Raw genomic sequence first — 20,869 nt, forward strand, 5'->3', positions numbered from 1 at the left:
CAGTGATGGAGAAGCGTAACAAAAGGACACCGGAGTCAGCTGAAAAAAAAAATCCCTTTAGCCAAAGCTGGAACGATTTAAGCAATACAATAAAGCAATATTTACTCATGGGTCTCTATTGGCATGATGATTAAATGAATGGATAGATAGATGATAAATATCCCATGCAGAGCAATTTCAAATAATTTATGTAGGTATTCCATCCTTACAGACTATCCACATCTTACTGACCAGTAAATATAGTGATGTCCTTCCAAAGAGCACAGATTGGAAAGGGCCAAAAAAGAGTTCAGAGTGGACAACTACGACAAACACTATTTCAGCCAGGTGATCAAGGTCAACATCAGCAGTAACAAGTCATGTTGATCAAATGTTGAATATTATGTAACAAGATTTGGACTTTACTCTGTGCTCTTTCTCTCCAAAACGCATCACTCATGAAAAAAGCATCAGACAAATTCCAGTTAAGGAGTTTTCTACAAAACCTCTGACTAACACTCCTCAAAGCCATCAAGACCATAAAATGTGAGGAAAAATCAGGAAAATGTCTCAGTCATGAAACATATAAAAGGCCCTCCCTGTTGGCACAAGGAGTTAAGTCTCAGCACTATGAAGCCATCTGCAGCCACTGCAGCATGAGTTAGACCCCTGGCCAGGGAGGTGACCCTTATGGCACAGAAGACCTTGCCTGTTTCTCCCACTGCTCCCCTCAGCAGTGTATTTCAGTCAGTCTGCTTGTTCTGCTCCCCACCCCTCCTGTAGCTCTGACCTGTACCCCAGTTCCTGTATGCATAAATAAATAAATGTTTTTAAAAAGAAATGTATAAAGAGACATGACAGCTAAAGGCATGGTGTGGTAACCTGGATGGAATTCTGAAACAGTAAAAGGACGTTAGGTAAATACTAAGGCAATCTGGGGCCCTCCCCGGTGGCACAACAGGTTAAAGCACAGCACTATGAAGCTAGCCAAAGCCACTGAATCATGAGTTCCATCCCTGGCCTGGGAGGTGACCCATATGGCATGGTGGACCTCTCCTGTCTATCCCGCTGCTCCCCTCAGCAGTAAATCTGCCTGTTCTGCTCCTCATTCTGTCTCTGGTGAATCCTCTCACCCCCCCCACACCTCTGGCCTGTACCCCAGTTCTTATATGCATAAATAAATAGATCTTTTTAAAAACCTAAGGCAATCTAAATGGGGTATATGCTGTAGTTAATCATAACATATCAATATTGATTCCTTAATTGTAACTAATGTACTATACTATTTTACTGGGTATTTATTCAAAGGATACAAAAATATTAATTGAAAATGCTACACACACCCCCATGTTCATCATAGCATTATTCACAATAGCCAAGAATTGGAAACAACTTAAGTGCTCACAGATTTTTAAGGTAAAATTTACATACCACTGAATGCCCAAATAATAATTATAATATTAGCTAAAGTTCTAACAAATTCACACGTATCTGTGTAACCCAAACCACCATCAAAATATAGAATATTACCGTCATTCTTAATTCCCCTCCAAGTCAATTCCTGGCCCCACTCCCAACAGGTTACCACTATTCTGGGGTTGTTTCCCTTGACAGAGTCATTTTTTTCTGCTCTACATGTAATGTTTATTCTTTTGAAGAAAAAAACAAAGTTGGGCTTTTTTTTTTTAAAGATTCATTTATTTATGCTTACAGAACTGAGGTACAGACAAGAGGTGTGGTGGGTGAGAGGATTCACCAGAGACATAGTGGGGAGCAGAACAGGCAGATTGACAAAGTACACTGCTGAGGGGAGCAGCAGGTGGGTGAGGAGAGGTCTGCCACGCCATGTGGGTCACCTCCAGGGTGGAGATTGAACTTGTGCTGCAGCGGCTGCAGAGAGCTTCATAATGCGGTGCCTTAACCCATTGCGCCACCAGGGAGAGCCCCAAAGTCAGGCTTTTAAGAACAAAATAAGTCTCATTTGATAATTTTCTTGACAAAAAGGACTGACTGAACGAGTTAGATGATATGATGGGCATTTTCCATAAATTGAAAGAACTTAAATCAGCATTTCCAAATTTTTGATGAAAATGTATCTAAAACAGAAGATAGAATCACATGATTGTTAAGCTATATCAGTAAAAATTCATTCGTGTAAAAACATTTCAATTTTTCAGCCCTTTCCAAATGTATCTAGTTAAATCTGTTGCATGTAAGTAAAAAAGTAAACAAGTAGAGTTACTACTCAGCTAAAAAGTCTTTTGGTATAATTCCTAAACATTGTGTAAGTAAATAACTAGTGAATGAGTAACAAGTCCTTTTTGCAAGTCAGGTGGTTTTCAGTCCATTGCTTTCAACAAATTCTAAGGAAAATCAAATCAGATAGTCAGATAATAGACCATAAAAAAGCATTTCTGATAGAACACTGTGATTTTTGGCAGTCAACTCAGGAGTTCAACTAATTAACTACTAGTGCTATTATGACTCTTTATAATCCCATGGTCGTATATGTTTGAACAAGTTCCTCAACGTGTATATCTATAAAAATAAAAATAGCAATAGACTGATGCTGAATTCTCATTCTAGCAACTAGTATTCATACATATATACATGGGAAGGGGAAAATCTAGCTCATTCAATGTTGGAATTCCATAAAATTTGATTTTATTGTGTTTCCAATTTGTTTATTAAAATGCATAAAATATTTTGAACAGTTTTATACCTATGATAATGGTTACAATAACAATCCAGAGAAATTTGGGGATGGCAGCCCTAGCAGACTAATACATGAGCTTTTTAAAAAATGATTTATGTATGCATGTATAGAGAACTGGGGTATAGGCCAGAGGTGCGGGGGTGAGAGGATTCACCAGAGACAGAATGGGGAGCAGAACAGATAGATCTACTGAAAAGCACTGCTGAGGAACAGGAGAGGTCTGCCACACCATATGGGTCACTTCCCTGGCCAGGGATTGAACTCATGCTGCAGTAGCTGCCATAGCTTCATTGTGCTGTGCTCTAACCTGTTGCTTCACCAGCAAGGGCCCATGAGATTTTTTTAAATCTTTATTTATTTATGCATACAGAACTGGGTACAGGCCAGAGGTCCAGGAGCAGTGAGAGGATTCACCAGACAGAGTGGGGAGCAGGACAGGCAGATTGACGAAGTACACTGTGGAGGGGAGCAGCGGGTGGGCCAAATAGGAGAAGTATGCTAGGCTGTGTGGGTCACCTCCTGACCGGAGAAAGAACCCGTGCTGAAGTGCTGAGGCTAGCTTTGTTCTGCTGCACTTTAAATCATTGTGCCACGAGGACCCTAATACATGAACATTTTATTTGGAACCTACCTCTCTAGAGCCTTAGCTCATTGTTGGGCTCCATCCTCCATCACCACCCATCCCCATCTCCACCACTCATTAATTTTGAGATCCTGGACAATAAAACCTTTTTGTACCCAGTTTTCTGTATGTATAGTGAGGATATTATCTCTATAGGGTTGAGTGAGGATTATATGTGATTATCCATGTAATGCATTAACAATGTGTGGGCATAAAATCATTCAGTGAATGCTAGCAACTACACTGCAGTCATAAGGCATTAATTGTCATTCCCCAAGTGTGTGCTGTTTTGTTTCACTTCCAGGAGTGAGCCCATGCTGACAAGTCTGCTTGGAATGACTTTCTCCCACTGTTTCATCTAGTTAACTCTTCGTCCTTCCTGATGGACCCAGCTCTGATCCTCCCCAAGCTAGGGCACCCCTCTGAGCCCCCACAGCACCCTATGCTTGTGTTTACCAAGTGAGAAGTCATTGCAGAGTTTTAGGAAGAAGAGTGACCCGATCTGGTTTGATTACCTACAATGTGCCAGGCACAATTCTAGGTTCTGTGTGAAGACCAGCATAAAAAGAACACTTAGCTCATTGGTTACTAGGATGATTGCAAGAGATAAAAGATGTATTATCTGGCATATGATATTCAGTAAATGCTATTATTATCTATAAATATTCAGGACACTCCCTTAGGGCCATTGATATCTTTGACCACTAGTTCATAATCTTTCCAAACAGTTTTCAGTGGTACCCTGGGTGGTGATCTTTTTCTAGACCTCAACTCCAGTATTTTTAGGTCATCGTAGTCATGATATTGCTGTTGGATCATCAGGCTTTTGCAGACTGAGTTGGTGGTGTATGACCATAGAGTGAGATTCAGAAAGCCCAGGTGCAATTTTCCATTCGTTTGAAAGAGACTATATTCTTCCTCCTCACCCCACATAAGCAACAAGTCTCTTCTGTATGACTGGGTCCCTGGAAGATAAAGGCAGAGACGGGAAAGGGAGGGCTGGCTGGAGATGATAGTTTTGCTGGCACAAGATAAGGGCAGGCATCTTTATAAGTGTCAAAGGGAGGAAATTACAGCTGCAGTCTTCTGGCAGCAAGGAGGGAATAAGAGGTTAGTGATTAAGAGTCAGGAGACTGAGAAACAGGTGCTGGCCACAGATAGGGCTCAACATGACTAATCTTCACAAAGGTTGTTCACTGATGATGAGACCAGAGAAACCCTATGCAGGTGTGCACTCCTTCCTGCAAGAAAAAAGTAAATAAAAATGATGACTCAAAAGGCAAAACCTGGAAGTTAGGGTTTTCCCTAACCCCTTTCACCGAAGGCAGCTCTGCCTTTTATCCATTTTATTTGGGCTTTCACTTATAACTGCATTTGCAAAAAGTGTTCCAGTGCCAAACCTTTGTGGTTTTCCTCAGTAAATCACTACACATTTTACTTTCCATAGAATGTAGCTGCTTTTGAGGTGTGGCCACACAAGCCACCACTCTTGCCCTTTGGCCTCTGTGGATGTGTCTTGTTTCTTGTTCAAGGCCAACGCCACTGCTCATACGTGATCCTATCTCTTCCTCATTTTCTTCCTACTGGGTGGAACCACATTACGTTGCTGTTGGGACATTTGGCAGTTGTGGAACATTGACCATTTCACATGATTCAAGTTAATATACCTTCATTCTTTCCCTCCCTAAATGTTCTTTTTCCTCAACCAAAAACAATTAAAATAAAACATCCTTATACAGGTAAGCATAGCCTCTTCGTAGTTGTCTCTCTAACCTATATTCCAATGAAACTGAACTACTCACTATGTCCCTACCTATCTCCAAGCTTGCCTGACTTTCATTAATTAGATCAAATTAATTTGCCCCATCTGTCTAGGTAAAAAGATGGTCCTTATCCCCCAGGCTCTCTCTGATTCCCTTAGCTGAAGGCATCTCCAGGACTTTTTCATCTTACTGGGTACTTGATTTGGTGTCTGTGTTATGGAGCACGATGGTTTCTGCCAGGCAGTATAGCTATCTATGTGTGTACCTGCTTTATTTAGCTCACCTATGTCGTAAATTCATTTATGATAAGATCTAGGTGTAACTCATTTTTGTAATTCTTTCAAAAATGCTTGCAGTCACTTTTAATTTCTGTCTCTCCTACCCTGAATCCCACCAGCTAATCCTGTCATGTCAATTTTTAAAATCTATCTAGAATATCACCAATTCTCATCAACTCCACTGGGCTGGAAAAGCTTCCTCACTGGTCTTCCAGCTCGTGTCCCAAACCCTGTAGTCTATTCACAGCAGTCAGTTAATCCCGATGAGTCAGATCATTGTCATTTCTCTGCCCAAATCCTTCAAGGACTTCAGGTTTATTCAACAAAAACCAGATTTATAAAGACCTACATAGCTAGTCACCAAAATGACCTCCAACAATCCTCCCCTGTTGCTCTCCATGTCCTGGACTATAGTAGCAACTCAATACGTTTGCTGCCTTCAGTTTGACCTCCCTTTTACCTCCATTACCCTACCCCTCAACCCCAGGGCTCCGCAGGTAAAAACCGTGGGAAAAAAACACTTCAGAGCCTCAAAGACGTAAAGCTGGAACAACTGGGGGGAGGGTGGGGGGCGGGAACTGCGCGGTGCCCGTTGCGCATGCGCGCCCTCTCCGCTCCAGCTTGAGGGGGGGTGGGGGGGGCGAGGGAGTCATTGGTCCTAGCAGCCCCCTTCCGGCCCCGGGAAGTGGCAGGACCTTGGCGGTGGCCCGACCGGGCTCAGCGCCAATCGGGGGGACACTGGGCCGAGGGGTAAGTTCGAAAATGGCGGAAGGGAAAGGAGGGGCTTTGCATGGCGGGAGGCCGGCCGGGCGGTGGGAAGGACGTTGCAGGGGGTTCCCAGGGGCGCGGCCGCGACCGCCGCACGAACAGACCGCGCCCGGCGTGTCGTCGAGGCCTTGACGTGCCCACTTTGGTTCCGGACTCCTGGTTCCCCCGGGCATGGGCGGACTGGCGGGTGCGAATGAGGGAGACGAAGGGACTTCCGTTTCCTTCTAGGCTGGGGCCCAGCAGCTGAGCGGAGTTGGCCTTTCCAGACTGTGGCTCGGGCCGCCCATCTTCCAGCACCCTCCCCTCGGGACCGCGCAGGGCGCCGCGGGCGATCCGGGCCGGCTCTCCGGGCGCGGTGGGTACTGTGAGTACAGCTTCCCCCTCCCCTCTCGCCTGCTCTGCTCTCCCTTCTGCCCTCTCTGGTCTCCTCGTCCATCCCTCCCCTTGGGCTCCTTGCTGCGGGGGAGAGTGGGAAGGCCGCGCCCGCCCGGGGTGGCCGGCAGGGGCTCCCGGCCCGGGTAACCGGGTCGGCCGAAGGAAAGCGTGGAGGGGTGGGTGGGTGGGTGGCTACAGGCCATCCTGGCTGCCTCCCTAAACACCCAGACCCCTGAGGTAGAACTAGTCAAATAACTTTTTTTTTTTTTAATCATCAGAGGGACCGCCCTCACCCCATCCCCTCCCATGTGATGCCTGTGGCTTGTGAGCTGCGGGAGGAATGTGTGGTGAGAGCGTGTGAAACTGAAAGAATAGAAGTCAAAGATCTTCCGGAAGAGGAAATTGAGTAGTAATATTTGCTGTGCTAGTCAGCACCCTAGCATATTGTGTGAGTAAAACAAAATTCAGTCTAACTTTCAGTTTTATTTATTTTCGTCCCATAATATACTCAATTGGTTTCTTGGAGGGGAGTAGGGGGAGTGGTTATTGCTGAAACTAAGCAACCACCCACTCCACTTCCAAAAAGAGAAAATGTCAATCAAAGCTTTGCAAAAAACCTCAGATTTTAATAACCTACTACTATGCTTTCAAATGTAATGATGTCACTAGTATTCTCCCAACTATACCTTGATAGTGGCCACACAGGATTGTTTTTTTGTAAGACCGGAGGGTGCTAAGTGTTCATTTTACTTAGCATTTCTTAGAACCAGTTCAAGAGAACACTGTTACAGACGGCCATCTTAGAATTCTAACATTTTAGAGTTGGTGAGAAGGTTTTATTTAAAGCAGAAACTAGAGCACAGAAAGTTTTCATGGCTTGCCTACCGTAAACCGACTGCTTAGCTTAGCACCCAGGTTGACTGGCTTCTTGCTCACTGCTCTTTGCAACCGCTCCACATAGTTTCCAAGCAAGGAAAATAACTGTTTAATTCAGTGTCCTTCCTGAAGCTCTTCCACATTGTGCTATACTGTTCACAACTTGTGCATGTTTACTTAAGAGGTGGTTGCTTGAGATATTTTTCACCATCATTTAAGGGGTGACAGCAGTTTAGATTTAAAATGTTTGTACATACGTATACTTGAAGGAACTGGTTATTGCTGGAGGGTGGAAAGGGATGGGAGGCTTTGCTCTCACACGTAGCCTTGTGTTACTATTTGAATTTTTGCCATTAGCTAATTTTTAATTAAAAACCTTTTAAATGCCACACTGTGTATAGCAATATAAGTAACTATCCATGGTATGTATATGTTTATTTACAGATCAGTGGTTTCTTGTAAAAATCCAGCGTGGTTCATGTCAGCCCAGCTCCTAGCAGAGCCCGCCCAATTATTGTTCATATTTCTTATTCGGTTTTGTCCTTTTGTTCTAATATAAGATGGTAAAAATATCTGTTACTGGTCTAAATATTTTTACAAAATGTGTTTTGCTTTTGATTATCGAATGAAGTAGTGGTATAGGGTAGGAAAGTAATTTCCTTCTACCCTTCTAACATCTTAGCTGGGAAATCTTGTAAGTTTTAATAAAAAGCACAGGTCAGCACAAGAGAAAAAAAAAGTTTAATTATGTGTCTACGGAAAGACCCAGGAAACTCCCCGAATTGTCTCAGGCCATCATCTTCAAGTACCATCTTCAGTTAAAGACCAAATGTTGAGGCTTAGGACCTGAGACTAAAGGGGGCAAAAATAATTTACAGGGAGATGGGGAAAACAACAGAAATTTTTAACAAGCTGACTTGGTGAGATTTCCCCCCAGTCAGCCACATTTAATTCATATTCTTCGTAGATACCACTGAAATCTCTCTTTTCTGGAACAAGGAAGGAGATACTTTACAAATGGAGATTTCCCCCTTGTATATGTAAATGTCACTTGCAGAAGAGTATCTTCTCAGTTTTCAAAGCTTTCCCTATGTTCACTGTTTCTTAAAAATAACCAGCTCAAAATAATCTTTATAGTAACAAACTATAAAATTTAGGACATCAAATTTGGCATAATAAAAGTATCAGAAAGTAGAATTTTTGTGAATAAGAATAATTTTTTAAAATCAAGACTGGGAAAGGCCCCTGGTGATTCAGCTCTTTTGTTTTTATGAGTAGGATAATTAGGGCTCAAAGAAGAAAAAGTGAATTGCCCAAGGTTTTGTATCTGATTATTAACAGAACTTGGACTAGAGTCTAGGTCCTAGTTCAATGCCCCTTGTACAACATTTGTAATTTTATTGCTTTCTAAGTGCTTTCCATGGCTCAGAATAGGCTGACAAACTATTGCTGACTAAAGGTTAGTCAGGCTCATTTCAGTAAGTAAAAATTATTATAACTGATGTGCCCAGTAAGTTGTATAGTGTTTTGGAATATTTTAATTACATAATTGTTCCCTTTATATTTGGTTGTAAATATTAATATTAGTGAATTATTTGTGTGTATTGTCAATGCTTTTTAGATCCTAAATACAGAGTATTGATATTTCAGTTTTTATTTGGTCTAGTATATATTTTTAAATATTTATGCATACAAGAACTGGGGTACAGGCCAGAGGTGTGGGGAGTGAGAGGATTCACCAGACAGAGTGGGGAGGAGAACAGGCAGATCTACTGAGATCCACTGCTGAGGGGAACAGGATGGAGAGGTCCACCACGCTGTGTGGATCACCTACCAGGCCAGGGATCAAACTCATGCTACAGATAGCCCTGTAGTGCTGCGCTTTAACCCATTACACAGCTGGGGAAGTCCCCTGATCTAGTATTTAAGCCTGGTATCTAGTGCTAACATAAAAAAAATGGGTTAGAAAATGAACACCTATTGAGCACATACTATATGCTAGTGTTGTGGGGGAAAGGCTCATATTATGTGGTAACATTCCAGTGTTTTACTATGGCAAAATAAATGCCCTTGTATGTGGAGTCTGGGAGATTATCACGAGCTGTCAATTCTCAGGCTTTTATCTCTGTGATCTAACCTGGTAATAGTATTATAAAATCTAATCTGTATGCTGCTTAATGTCGTTGTGTGCATAGTTTAGAGGACGCAAAACAGTTTTGATAAAATAAGAAATTTATATTGAACAAATATTTTTACATCTTTGAGGTCATGTACCATGGAGAAGGAGTGCTGGAGCCAGTATCTGGGCTGTTGTTTTGACTGTTTCTAACTAGCTGTGGGATTGTTAAGTATGTCACTAAACCTCTCAGGTGCTTCCATTTCTTTTTTTTTAATAACGTTTTTTTGATTTATTTGTTGCATTTAATTTAAAGCATCAAATAGTATTTTGAATATTTTAAATTATAAAAATATATCATGGCAAACTTAAGATATTTGGACTAGCATAAACAGAATAATTCAATACAACCCGTGTCCTTTTATATTTACTTCTTTCTTTGAGGGTTTTATTTTATGAAAGTTGGCTTGATCCTTTTTCTCTCTTATTCAGCATTCTGTATTGAATGCTGAATAGACCACATTTCCTCTGTGGCCAAGTGTTTTTAAAATGTAGTTCTTATTTAACCTGTGTATTATTCCATGTCCTAATTCCTTCATCTGTAAAGTAACAGGCTTGAGCTAGTTGATTCCAGATTCAAAACCCATTATAGTATTTATTTTAAATTGATTATCTCAAATTTCATCAAGGAAAAAGAATCTCAGATAACTTTCTGGGATCTGTTTGAACAATCTGTTTGGAAGAAATACCTCCAGTAAAGGTATAAGACACTAATAACAAGGTACATATAAACCTTCATAATTTTTTGGTTTCTACTTAAAATTGTTCATGTGCAAAGTACAGGTGACCCTTGAACAGCATGGGTTTGAATTTCACAGGTCCACTTATATACAGATTTTTTTTTAAATCCTAGGGATTCAACCATCCCCAGAGGTCATTTGGTTGAATATGCACTTGTAGAACACATGGAGAGAGAGGGCAGACTACAAGGTACCTGAGTACCACCGGATTTTGGAGGGGCAGCGGAAGTTGGTTGCCCTAAAACCAACCCCTTTGCAGATACCAAGAGAAAACCACAATTTTTGGGGGAGTTGGAGGTTATACACAGAAGTTAGGTTACTTCTCACCCTGTGTTGTTCAAGAGTCAGATGTTCTTGGATATATTTTCTTTGGAGATAAAATGATATATATGTCATTACTACGCTAAAAACTGGCCACGTTTAGTTTTATTTTGTAGGGTGGGAATAGACTAAGTGAAGAGGCAGAACCTGAACTGGGTTTGAGACTTTGGTCTGAAATTATGTGGAAGCTCAGAAGTGTTATATAACTTGCCAAGGTCCAAGTGGCTATTGTGTTACGGAGGTAAGATTTGTATCTAGATTTCTGATTCTAGTCCTCATCCTTTTCTTCCATTGCCTGCTGGATTTCAAAAATGAAGACCTTGTAAGCACCTTTCTTGATGATGTTGTTTTGATAAATATTGACAAATTTGATATCTTTGAATAAATCGAGGAGCCAAGTTGGAGCTAGAACTTAGGAAAATGGTTTTCAGGCTGAAATAATCCAGCCAACACACCTTGAGCACCTACTAATTTCAGCTGAGCTCTGACATCTCAGTGTATTGACAGTGGCTGGCATGTAGTAAGTAGGTGCCTGCTAAAAAATCAATTGAATGCCTCTGCATGTTACAAAGAAATGAATGTATTAGACATGAAAGGAAAAATTAAAAACTTTGAAGGCCTCTTCCATATAATCAAAAAATTAAGGCCTTATTATGTTGGGAGAAATTAAGCAAAGCAGTTGTTAATTATTGATCTACTCTAAGAATTTGAGGTCAAACTTAGGCATTGCATATTTTATTTGCTCTGTGTATAGTACAGGTTGTCCTTTGTGTGGTAAAAGCATATTTATATCCATTTTTGTAGGACTCAGTGTGGACTTGTATTATTTTTAATTATGGTATAGTTGTAGAGGTGCTGTTTGTTACACTTTGGGATTTGATTTTGGTATGACTGGTACCCAGTTTTTGTTAAGGATACATTTGGTTCCATTTCCATGATCTGCTTTATAATATATTTTCAAGGATCTGGGTTGTGGTAAAAAGTGAAGTTTACTTGCATAAACTGAATAGATTGAACTCATGATCAGAGGACAAGTGTATTACTGCTGATTTGCTAATTGGGTGGAGCTGGTGCTACTGTGATTTCCTGTATGTAAATTCTTATGTCGTTTGAATTTTTATAGTTATTCCTATAATGATTTTATTGGCCTCAAAACACAGGCCTCAGCATAAATGTGCTGGAGCAATGGGAAGGGCGAGGAACTTCATGTTTCCTGCTTCCTCACCAAACTACCCCTTCTGCCTGTAATCCTGACAGTCATTTCTGTACAGCAACCACTGGATTTGATTTTTGACTCATTTAACTCACCATATGATCTTTGATGAGTAACAAGCTGTCAGAACCACAGTTTCCCCATATTACCAGTGGGGGTATGATATGTTGTGTAGGTTGAATGAGATAACATTTATGAAAACATTGTACATTGTAAAGCACATTACACATTTTAGTTTTCATCTTGGTGAAAATAAAGAGGGTGGGCTCTGGAATCACATTAAATTCAGGCTTAAATTTTGACTTTATGTTTAAACAAGTGGGGTTAGAAATTTTCAGTATCCAGGCATGTTTTAGTAGATGAGAGGAAATGTTTACATGTTGCTGAAATGATGGAATGGAGGGAAATAAAAGTTGTATATAATGTTTAGAACACATGGAAATGTCATACTATGGGCTTCCCTGGTGGCGCAAAGGTTAAAGTCTCACTACTGTCAAGCTACTGCCAGCCATTGAGGCATGGGTTCTGATCCAATCCTGGTGTGAGCTTGATTCCAGGCCAGGGAGCTGACCCACATGGCACAGCAGACCTCTTCTCTCTGGCCTGCGGTTCCCCTCAGCAGTGTATTTCAGTGGATCGGCCAATTCTGTTCCCCAATGGTGAATCTTCTCACCTTCCAACCCTCCCCACCTCTGGCCTACATCCCAGTGCTTGTGTGCGTAAGTAAATTCCTCTTTAAAAAATAAGTCATACTATTTAAGTGATCTTTGAAAATTCTACCTAGACATAAGATAAACTTAGTAGTTAGTGTATAGTCAGCAGAATGACTTTCAAATAGAAGTAAATATGTTTACTGAGGACAAACAAAAAAAAAGATGTTGGCTTTTTATAAGCACTTGTCTCAGCACTTGCTTGAGGTCCCATGATCGTGAAGAAAATAGTTTCTGAGAAATATGTAGGGTATTATCTATTCAACTCAGCATGGCCCTTGTGGAACCATCTGATTTTTTACTGCATTCTGATTGTTGTCTGGATAATTTATCTGGACTAGTAAAAAAATAGAATTCACTTCTAGTTCTGTGTCAATAACCATCTCTATGGCCTTAGTCAAACCTTTTAACTTCCTTATATCTTAGTTTCCTTATCTTTAAAATGAAATTGATTTTTATTATGTTCAGCGCCACTGTTGTCAGTTATAATAAGTTTTGCTTGTGGGTGTCTACAAAATACAATGATTGTACTTTCCAGTGAGCTGTCCTTTTGTAAAAATAATTTCTGGGAAATTTTTGGCCAAAGATCAGGGAAGATTCCTTTCTTCATACCAGGCTGGGAACTAATTAATATTGTTATAAGGCAGTGACTGACTAGTTGAGAACTCCAGCAGTGGACATCACTCAAACATTTCACAGCAGAGATTTTATTTTCCACTTAAGTTAACAATAAGTAGCAAGCAAGTATTACCTGTTTCCCAGCACTCTCTGCTGGTGATGCATTACCACCCCTGCTCTGGACTCTTGTTCACAGCCAAGCACCGTGGGCATGACCTGATTACTGCTTTATCTCTGTGAGTTGGCCTGTATTCCATTTCTTTTCTTTTTTTTTTCAAATCTGATGATTGACATTAATTTAACATTTCTCCTTCATCATCTGGGCTGCTCAGAGCAATTATCTAATAGTAATATAACAAATTAGCAATCTGGCAAAAAATAAAGACCAAGAATATATCCTGCCATGTCCTTGTTATAAACTGTAAAAATTACCATCTGTGAATGAAAAGCCAAATCCTTGCTATTGATAAGTTTACTGGGCCAGTGTATTTACTGATAAAGGACTTAGTGGAAAATTTTAGAAAATTAAGAAAAGCACAAAAAAAGAAAATAAAAATAACCACACTGCCCAGAGATAACAAACAGTAGAATTTGCTTTATAATTTAGCCTGAGTCTTCATATATTTGTATTTTTTTATAATTGGAACTGTACAATATTATTTTATAACCAGCTTTTTTTACTTAATGCAGTATGCATATGTCCATGTCTTTATTATTTTTCTAAAACCTGAGTTCTTTTTAATGGTTGCCATAACATCCACATTACCAAAATAGTGTCTTTTTGTTGGCCACTGAGTCTTGTTTATACAAAAATAGCCTGTAGTGAAAATCCTTATATATCCATTTTTTTTTTTACATCTCCAATTATTTCATTAGAGTTGTGTTTAGAACTAGAATGGCTGGTTCAGAAGGTAACCATATATAAAAGACTGGGGACTTCTTGCCAGATTACCTTTAGAAGACATAAACCAGTATTTAATTCCACCAGCAAGAATGCCTATTGTTCCCCCCACTGAATTTTTATGTTGGTGGGGATTGTGATTTCTGCTAAATAGGTCCAAAATGGGGCCTTCCTGAAGGTGAAAGGGGTTAAGTCTCAGCACTCCAAAGCTACCTATGGCCACCACAGCAGGAGTTCCATCCCTGGCCAGGGAGCTGACCTACATGGCCCAGCATACCTTCTGTCTTGCCCGCTGCTCCCCTCAGCAGTGTATTTCACTGTCTCAGGTGAATTCTCTCACCTCCCCTCCCCCACACCTCTAGCCTACACCCTAGTTCTTGTATGCATAAATAAATCAGTCTTTTAAAAATTAGATACATAAAATTTTTATTTGATTGCTAAATTTTACTTAATATTTTTGTGTATGCTGGCCACTTTGTATGTACTTGTTATTTATATAAATTTACCTATTCTCTATTGAGATGCTCATCTTTTTCCTACAGATTTATAAGCACTTTCAATATTTTCTTAAGGGTACTTGTAGTGAAAACCAAATTAGATTAACAGAAGGTGATGACATGATACTCTTTGAGACCATTTAATATCGGTGCTAAAAAGCAGGTAAGGACATAAACAGGTTTAGATAGGACACTGTGCCAACATTTTTAATAACAGTATTATTATCTTTCTAAATGTCCAGTAATGAAGATGTGCACCTGTATATAAAATACGTTAGCATTTGTGGTTTTTTAAGTGCTCATACATGTTTATATGTTCATAGACCATCTCCAGTGGAATACTGATAAGATTGATTAATTCTAGGAAGGAGTGGAAGTATTTATGTAACAGCAGTGGATGCAACGTTTGTACCTCTGCAGTTGTTTCATCATGTGTTATTGTCTCTTTTTAAAAAATACACATCTAAAATTAATGTTCACCAATATGGAATTGGTGAGGTTATGATTCATATATTCATACAGTCAGGTACTGGCCATCCATTTAAAATACTGTTCTATCCCAGATAAAAATAATGTGGAATGTGTTAAATAGGGGGAAAAGCAAATTATAAAATATGGTGTGCTATAGATCCCCTTTAGAAATATGTAAAATGGACATGTACTCACACTCATGGAAAAGATTCTTAAAGGATAAATATACCAACACAGTCACAACTTGGAAAATAGAACCTCCCCCCTCCTACCACCATACCTTTTAAAAAGTGAAAACAGTTTGTTTTCTAGATAGGGTTAGTATCAATGTTGAGGTTTTTATCAGAGCCCTAAATAAGCATCAGTTTTAATCTATCATGGATATATAGTTTAGACTGTAGATAATCTGTATTTTAATTAAAGACTACTTTACTGATTAACACTAAATTGTGTTATATTTTCAATAGGTTTTAGATGAATGGAAGAGGGAATCACAGTGGTCTTGAACCTTTTTATGATCTTAAGACAAAAATATGTTTGCACTTCATGCAAAATATTCTTTGGGGGAGCACACATAATTTGTTGGAGAGATGAGGGACTACTGTATGTCCATTCTGAGCGATCAGTACCTGAGGAGTTAATTATAAATAATTTGGCAAAGATTGGAGGTCTGTGCTCAAATTCAAGTATTACTATGATTTTCTAAATAAGATTCTCCATATGCCTTTCAGGTGTTTGCAGAAGTACGTTTCACTATCAAGCATATATTGTTGCCTGCAGTGTTAAAAAGTTTGTGTTGTCGACTAAACTTATGGGCTAGAAGCCATTACTGCCATTGAGTTACTTGAATGACTTAACACTTAATTTCAAGTGAAAAAAAAAAAACCTGGTTTGACTGAATAATTAAGGTCAAAAGAACGTTATTAACCATTTAACTAACAAAAAATATGCTTCATGGTTTGAAGAACTCAGTATCATAATGAATAACTAGATTAAAGATTGGATTTTTATGTAAATATATCAATACAAAAGATGAATTTTTTAAATGATAAGCCCTTTTTCTTCAGGGTATATCAGTTTTTAAGTTCAGCCTTTGCATTCTGTGGTGCATTTCCTAGATAACTACAGCTTTGTAAATCGAAATGCTTTTCTAAACTGGGAACTACCTGGCTGATACTTTAAGGTAATTAAGAGGTATTTACCTCCATTTGGTCAGGGAGAATATTGCTCATTTGATGAGATCTCTTGTGCTAGATCCTCTATGAGGAAAAAGAAATGACTAATGAGGAAAACTTGCAATATTTCTGCATGTAATGAGCAAAGTCATGAGATAACTTAAATCATGTAATGAGATAACTTAATTCATGATGGGTTTTGGTTAGCACATAAAAAATTTTTATTATGTTACTATGAAAAGATTTATGAATCCTATATTTTTGAAATGGGATTTTAGTATAGTTCTTTATGACTGTGCAGTTATTTTGTTTGCCTGGTGTACATATATTTTATGCTTCAGTCACATTTCCTGCGAACAATGGCCTATTTACAAGTTTTCATACTTACTGTGGCCTCAGGAGTCCAGGAGAAGTGGTTGGTGAGATGCTTAAGCAATGGCTTAATAAAGGTGGTTCAGCATTTTGCCCAGTATTTATTTAAGCGCTGCTGTATGTCATGAATTGCTTTAGGCATTAGGAATGCACATATAGTAAGCCTCTGCTCTTGCCATAAAGGACCTTTGTTTTAACAACTTGTGCATAAAGGCATGTAAACATACATACATACATACATACAGAATTATTAAATCTTGTTATAATACAACTTGGGCCATCAGCAAATTATGTAAACAATAGGGTGGAAAAAGAGTAATATTTGCCTTTTCTGAGTGGAAAGAATTAGCAAAAGATATAGATGGATTCTGAAATATGCCTTAGTTTTAAACAGATACCTTTATTTAATTACATAGCATGTTTCAGATAGCATGGTAGGTTTATTTGGCTTGCATAATTTTGGTTATATTTTTAACAACATTGTATTAGTTCCTTAAGGCTACCATAACAATGTACCACAAACAATTGAGTTAAAACAACAGAAATTTATTATCTCACAATTTGGGAGGTTAAAATACTCCAGAGGAGAACCTGTTCCTTGCCTTTCTGTTAACTTCTGGCGTTGCCCTTCATCCTTGGTGTTACGTAGCTTGTAGATGCATCAGCTCGCTAGATTCTGCAGCCCATCTTCACATGACTTTCTTCTCTGTGACTGTTTCTTTCTATTTTTTTAAAGACTGACTTATTTATGCATAAAGAACTAGGGTCCAGGCCAGAGGGGTAAGGGTGGTAAAAGGATTCATCAGAGACAGTGGGGAGCAGGACAGGCTGATTGGCGAAGTACACCGCTGAGGTGGGGCGTTGGGCCGGTCTGGAGAGGTCTGCCTCACCATGTGGGTCGCCTCCAGGGCTGCGGATCGAACTCACACTGAGACGCCTGTTGCTAGCTTGCAGTACTGCGTCCTAATCCATTGCGCCACCAGGGAGGGCCCCACGTTAGAATTTAAAGATGTAGGTAAAGGAAATCTTAACTAGGATCTCTGAAACAGGTTAAATATGTAACCACTTAAAATTTTTAATTCTCTCACATAGTTAGAAACTTGACTATAGCATCTAGTTTTTGATGACCAAAAGCAGAAAATTTCATTAGTAAAAATCCCTTTATTTTAGACTTAAAATAACAAGGTTCACCAAAGTTTATACTAACAATTATCAAAATATTTTAATAACATCTAAACAACTTTGTTGTGATATCATTCACATACCAAAAATTAATTTTAAAGTGGTTTTTAGTTGTGCAACCATCACTGTGATCTAATTTTAGTAGTATTTTACTCCTAAAAGATCCGGTAACCATTTGCAGTTATTTCCCATCCACCTCCTCTGCCACCCTTAAGCAACCACTAATCAACTTTGTTTCTATTTTTTAATAACATTTTAAGTGTACAATATTATTGTTTTCATGTCTATTCCAAGTCTTTGACTCAGATTTAAAAGCTCTTAAATTAGCCAGTTACAAGCCTGTGACATTCTCACTCAGCAAACATTCACATGATGGTTTCACGATGTTATGATTGTTTTGTCTTCTGAAATTTTTTGATGTGGAACATGTGTTTTAAGTTCTGTTTGCTCCACTTGTAGGGATACTAAATTCTTGTAGAAGGAGGGCCTCCCTTGTGGCGCAGGGGTTAAAGTCTCGGTGGTATCAAGCTCCCCACAGTATTGCCAGCCACTGCCCGCTGCTCCCCTCAGCAGTATATTTCAGTAGATCCACCTGTTCTGCTCCCCACTCTGTCTCTGGTGAATCCTCTCACCCTGCACCTCTGGCTGGTACCCCAGTTCTTTTATGTATAAATAAAAAATAAATTTACTTAGAAGGAATAAAACCATACTGTCCAGACTCAAAATTGAGTTTGTTCTATGTGTATCAACCAGTCTAGGTTTTCAGTAGTAGGAACAACTTTAGAAATCTTCTGTAACACAGTACTAATTTCAGTAATCATGTCATCTGTATCACATCTCATTCTCTGGCTCAGTGTTTGGTTCAGTATGCATGCTGTGGATAGTCAAGAAGGCTGTTACGGGGAGATTGGCTGGAGCTGCTAGAAGCCCCACTGTTGTAACTTCATTCTTCTGATTGCTAGTCTTTCTGTTAAGAGGTTGCGGCTGTTTACAATCACCATGTCTGTTACTTGACCAAAATCATTTACCATTGACATCTGAAATGTCATCATGAACAGCCAGTAGTCCAGTGTTATTAGCCAGACCTGGAATAAACCACAGTAAAATCCCTGGGTCCCACTCTAAGCTATGTGGTAGCTCCCTTACGCTGAAACCATTCCAGCTATAGGGTCCTAGGGAATATTCAATGTTAGGTTTGTTAAAGATAAACCAGCTCTATGAGTGTGTTCCTGGGGGAGGAGCCATTCCCATACTAGAAGACACAGGTCTAAGTCTGAGGCATACCAGTGACTGGATGTGACTTTTTTCTGTGGTTGGCAAAACATAGTGCATTAGTTAAAACTTTTTCCTTTGTTAGCATGTGTGTACCAAAAGCAGCATTTTCTTCTTTCATTTATAAAAAATCTTAAGCAGAGTCAGCTGTTGAAACAGCTTCATGATAATTATTATTTGTTGTTTATAGGTACTAAATAAGTCTACCTGAATGTCCATGTAGCTTACTAGAATGTCAAAATTAGCTATCTTACAAACATTGCAGAATGTTTAAGTTTTGCTTTTTAATAAAAACCAGTGAAATTCAGTGCCAGACCTGCTCATCACCTCCAGGACGCCCAATAGCCATGGTCATGCGGAGTGCAGGACTGCCCCTTGGGAGCCAAGTTGGTGCCTGTGCACTCAGGGCTGCCTCCAAGGAGCCTGCCTGCAGTTTACCAGGCGCACCTATACTGGCAGCCTTGTTCACAGTGTAAAGGCCACTAACTCCACCAGGCCACTTGAGATGGCCTGGCAGTGCAGCAAGTGGAGACAATGCTCTCCCTCAGCTTTCTGAACTGCAAGGCTCCAGGGGAGGTAAATGGGTAATCAGCCTACCCACTTTGCTCTTGTGTTGTGTACAGATACCAGGCTGGGTTTTCTGTATGTTTTTCTTTTCCAATTTCTCACTATAAAAACCACCTGCTTCCTTTCCTTGGCACCTGCCCATGGTTGTCTTAAAGCAGTTGAATAGGCTAAAAAATTATGTGTGTGTGTGTATATACCGCGTATACTGTGTGTGTGCGTGTGTGTGTATATATATCTTTTATTTTAAATACCACACTTCACCACCTTCATGGCTTCCGTTTCCCCTGCTTCCTGATCCTTTGTCCAGGGTTGGTTTCCATGATATCATTTTCCCCACACATTGCTTCTAGATTCTTGATTGTATAGACTCTTTAGTGTCAGAGGTTTCTTTGACATCTTGATCTTCAGTCAAGCTATCCTCCCTTCCCTTTGACATCTTTTCGTGCCTTTTATGCTTATTCAGTACAAATCTGAAAGGACTTTTACAAAGAAGCCTTAAATTATCTCAGCCTACTTCTGTCATATTCAGACTTTTTCACATCCCAAGCCTTTTGTCACCCTTCTCCAATATTCATACCCCATTTTGTTTCGTATTCACAATTCCTATACTACCTGTGTACTTACTTTCTCAATAATCTTTCCCATCTTCATTTCATTTAAATCTTTTGTTGAAAAATTCTCTCACCCATTTCTGTTGGTGTCTTCCTCTAATCCCAAGGTTGCTATCTTTGTTGGTCAGCTTTCTCCCTTACACTCTTAACTTCCAGAAGCTCAGACTCTGAAATATACATGTAAAATTCAGTTGAGTGTTTCTGAGTAAATATCTGCTTTTCATTATGGTGAAATGTAAACTATTATCATGGAAATAACCCTGGAAAGATGAGGTCTCCACTTGAATGGTTCAAATAGAGATTCTCCTCCAGAGAAACAAGAGCCAAAAGTCATAGAGTCTGTATTCCAAAAGTTACATGCAGATGTAACTCAACTCTTGAGGTACATGAATTAATACTATTATTATAAGTTGACCAGTATGGGAATGGCTGAATTCCCTTCCCAGCCTGCACAACAAACACCTTGTGCTTTTACTCTAAGAGAAATGTTTCATGACACGTTGTGATCACATAATGCCGAAAGAGAGCTAATTATTTTAAGGAATCGGTGAGTGCATATGTGAAGTATTGAGCCCAATACTAGGCACTGAACATGATTCTGTAGAACTGGGTTTGCCTCATGGCTGAGATAACCATATGCTTTGCTCTGTTTGGGCAATCCTATTA

The 20,869-nt window shown here is 39.5% G+C and overlaps 1 protein-coding gene across 2 annotated transcripts in view; it reads left to right on the top strand.

Moving 5' to 3' along the window:
• Positions 1-6,020: 6,020 nt before the first annotated feature.
• The window catches only part of XIAP (X-linked inhibitor of apoptosis, E3 ubiquitin protein ligase), a 29,434-nt gene continuing 14,585 nt past the window's right edge, over positions 6,021-20,869 (top strand). Inside the window, exons 1-2 of one of the 2 annotated variants that reach the window (XM_012727044.1) lie at positions 6,021-6,108; positions 6,355-6,481. The gene's annotated coding sequence lies outside the window, so the exon portion shown is untranslated. Of the gene's footprint in view, positions 6,109-6,354; positions 6,482-6,915; positions 6,950-20,869 lie in introns of those variants that run through there. The other variant, XM_004685774.2, reaches the window with a different exon arrangement.

This window comes from Condylura cristata, unplaced genomic scaffold, assembly GCF_000260355.1.
Source record: "Condylura cristata isolate star-nosed mole 26May11 unplaced genomic scaffold, ConCri1.0 scaffold00019, whole genome shotgun sequence".
Taxonomy (NCBI): Eukaryota; Metazoa; Chordata; class Mammalia; order Eulipotyphla; family Talpidae; genus Condylura; species Condylura cristata.